Source organism: Zingiber officinale, chromosome 7B, assembly GCF_018446385.1.
Source record: "Zingiber officinale cultivar Zhangliang chromosome 7B, Zo_v1.1, whole genome shotgun sequence".
NCBI classification, from domain to species: domain Eukaryota; kingdom Viridiplantae; phylum Streptophyta; class Magnoliopsida; order Zingiberales; family Zingiberaceae; genus Zingiber; species Zingiber officinale.
In genome coordinates this window covers 83,819,822-83,823,664 of record NC_055999.1, presented here as the reverse complement: position 1 = coordinate 83,823,664, position 3,843 = coordinate 83,819,822, and positions in this window count along the sequence as shown.

The window sequence follows — 3,843 nt, the reverse complement described above, 5'->3', positions numbered from 1 at the left end:
TCGGCTCCATTATTGTTGAGCACATCGCCAGTTACATGGATCTGCACACACAACCACTCATGGGTTAGTGGTTTTTATTCAGGTAGGGTGTGTTGCAGCAGGTTGCTCTGTTTGGCTCCGTTGGTCCACTCATGGGTAGTGTGATGCAGCGTGGTAGCCGGCAGGGATCCCTCCTCTGGACTGGCTCAGGGAGATGAGAGCATTGTGCTCCCCCACTTATGATTTGGGATAGGAGGATAGATGTACTCCAACAGCATCCCGTCCACTCGATCGCTCAGGAGTAGTGATGACAGAGTGCACGGTTGACACAGCCCTACCCACTCAGTCTCACCATCGTGTGTGAGATGGTTGACTGGTGTCACGGGTGATCAGGACATGTTATTGGCATCATATGCATATTTGCATTTATTGCTTGTATTTGCTGCACTTTATATGATGCATATTGGGTGGATGCATATGTTTGGCATGCATACAGGATTTATAATACTCTGGGTCTGACAACCTTGATATTCCTATACCCAAGTTCTGGTTAGTACAGATACTCCTTATCTTGAAGTTTTACATTTTCTATTCAGGAGACTATACGCATATTTATTACTGCTGGTTATTATTTACTATCCATGTCAACTAGGTATTCACTAAGTGTTGGACTCACACCCCGTTATTACTATTTCAGGTTGAGGTTGTCCGGATATCTCCAGTTGCTAGTCCCCTACCACTGCGCATCGCGACGAGTTCGCACATTTCAATTTTCTTATTATGTTAGACTATGTTTTCACACTTGTAGCTTTTGGCATTTGGATCTTATACATTTTGTTATTTGTCGATGGGTTTTCATTTGAATGTATGTTGGAGTTTTGTGTTTTATGGGTGTAGTTGAGTAGGATATCGGATTTGTGTTTTATGGGTGTAGTTGAGTAGAATTTTTGCAATGATTTCCTTATCTTTGCTTTAGTTTAGTTGTTACTATTAAACTGCGTGGAAGTTTGCTTATTGTACTTTTATGTTATACGTATGTTCCGGCCGTGTTGGCCGAGGTATCTGGATTGATGTAGTAAAGTTTCATATTGTCACCCATACAGGGGAGATGCTGCCGAAATTTCTTCTGGTAGGGACTACCTGGGGCGTGACAATATTTGTGGTATTAGAACCAAGTTTGCAAGTCAAACTGGTATTTTTGGATTGTACGGATTTTCGTTATGATTATGTTTTGGAATTCGGTTTTGAATTTGTATGGATTTCCGTTGATTTTCTCGTTGGTAAGGTAGCATATGAGCTAGAGCTACCCCAGGAGATGACAGTCATCCATAATGTATTTCATGTCTCTATGCTGAAGAAGCATATCCCAGATGCCACCCAAGTGATTGAGCCTCAGTCGGTACAAGTCTGCGAAGACCTCAGCTATGACAGTCGGCCTATGCAGATAATAGACCGAGCAGTTAAGAAATTACGGAACAAAGAAGTACCATTAGTTAAAGTCCTTTGGCAAAATCACACAGCAGAAGAGGCGACTTGGGAGACAGAAGTCAGTATGAGACAGAAGTACCCAGAGTTATTCTAAATTCGAGGATGAACTTTTTATAAGGTATGGGGTATTATAACGCCCGAAAATTCTCAAAAGACTTTTATAAATATCCTACTATTTATATGGATTTTAGGATATTTTTATGGAATTTTTAGAGTAGTGGAAGTAGCAAAAACAAATAGAACCGTAAAATGACCTACGTGGGTATTGAACCCGAGACCTACTAGACCTTATGCTTTAGTGATGACTCTAGTGACCAAGTGAACCTAGCAGGGCCGTGCTGAAAGAAAAGGGAATCAATTGTATTTATATTTAGGTTGGGTGAATTAACCACTTAATATAAATAGGACAATCATTAAGTGGAGAATTGTTTTTAACGACAATTCTTTACCCTCAACCCTAGTCACGCCGCCCCTCTCCTTCTCTTCTTCTCTCGGCGCACCAAGCCCCAAGGGCTAGGGTTCCGTCCCAAAGGCTCCAAGAGCATTTTCCGACGACAACTCCGGTACGAGGACGCTTTCCTCCGTGAGAAGAACACGTAGACGTAGGAAGATCGTCGAGAAGATCGTCTTTCCGAAAAAACCTAGCGGTCAGATCGTAAGGAAAACTAGCGCAGGATGTAAGAAACCCCTCACCTGCAGTATAAGTAGCTCTTCGTATATTTTATGCATTAGTTTAGCCATATGTAGAATTTTTAGTATATAGGGTGTAAATTAGCGCACACCAAGTGTTTGCTTTAATGCGTAGTTCAGTAAAATGCCACCATAGGCATTTCAATAGTTTAGATAAATGCAGTAGAAGCATTTTACAGCATATTTAGTCGTGCTACAGCTTTTATGGGACTACAGTCCAATGGGTGGGCTCCCACAATCGCCTCTAGGTTCAGACAACCTAGTTCTAGGTTCAAATAACCTAGTAAGATCAAGGTAAAGTATATCAGCTACAAATCAGTATTTTACTTTTCAGTGGCACTGTACTGAACTTCAATTGTCCATGGGCTAGGCTCCCACAGTCGTCCCTAGGTTTAGATAACCTAGTAACTCTACTAAATTCGGGACTTGCAACCCTGGGTCTAGTTATGGATGCACGCATAGCAAGTACAGTTGTCGGGCCCATCAGCAGTATGATTAGTATTTTCATCTATTTATGATAAATAGTTTTTCAAAGCCTCATAATTTAGTATGTGATTACAGTTCAGGATTTATACCAGCTTAGCAAGGGTTTAGTTAGCAATTGTATCAGTTTAGTTCTATCTTGTTGATACCAGAAGATGTCGCTATGACCAGCTTTTGTTTTCTATTTTTTGTATGCCAGAATGCCATGTTTTAGCATGTTCAGCACATATTTCAAATAGCATGTTTCCAAAGCATAAATTGCATCGTATGCATGGTTTTGTGAGGTAGATGGTTTCTTACTAAGCGTAAGCTTACAGATACTTCTTTCCCTTATACTACAGATAAAGGTAAAGGAAAGATGGACTAGCGGAGGTTGGAGGTCAATGCAGTGAAGATGTGTGTGGATGGGGACATGGAATAAAGATCTTGGATAAACTAGCGAAATTAGAAACCTTTAGCATTTGCTTATGTTATTACTTTTCCGCACTTCTAGTTATTTTAAGGTTTTGACTCATGAAAGATCTGCTTAGATTGTTAGTGATCATATTTAGAATGCTAGTTAATGGTTATTAGTATGTTTTTCAGCCACTTTAAAACCTATGAATGTGAATTAGGCACGAAACAGTGCTGAAATCAGATTTCTGATACGAAATCAGAAACCCCGATCAATTAGCCGATCGATTGGGGGTCCTCAATCGATCTGCTGATCGATTCGGGAGTTTGTTTCCGTGAACAGTAAGCTTCTGGATTGATCCGTAGATCGATCCAGTCGCATTCTGTCGCGAACAGAAGGTTAAGGGATCGATCAACCGATCGATCGAGGAATTAGCTCTCGCAAACAGAGAGCTTCAGAATCGATCCAGAATATTACCCCGTGCACAGTAGCGCGCTGAATCGATCAGTGGATTGATCAAATAACTCCAATCGATCCACCGATCGATTGGAAGGCCTGTGGTTGGCTAGGGAGCTCTGTGTACAGTCGCTAGGCCATTCAGAAGATTAGGTTCCATCTCTTAGCATATGTAGTATAATGAAAAGACATTATGAACAGAAGCTACAGCTTGTAACAGTCATTAGCATGAAATAAGCTTTAAATTAGTTCGCTTCTTCGCAACTCGTAGCTTAGCACAGCATAATGTGACGGTCTGGCCTTACAGCTTAGCCAGTAGAAGGCGAGGCGTTACAGAGTGGTATCAGAGCAAA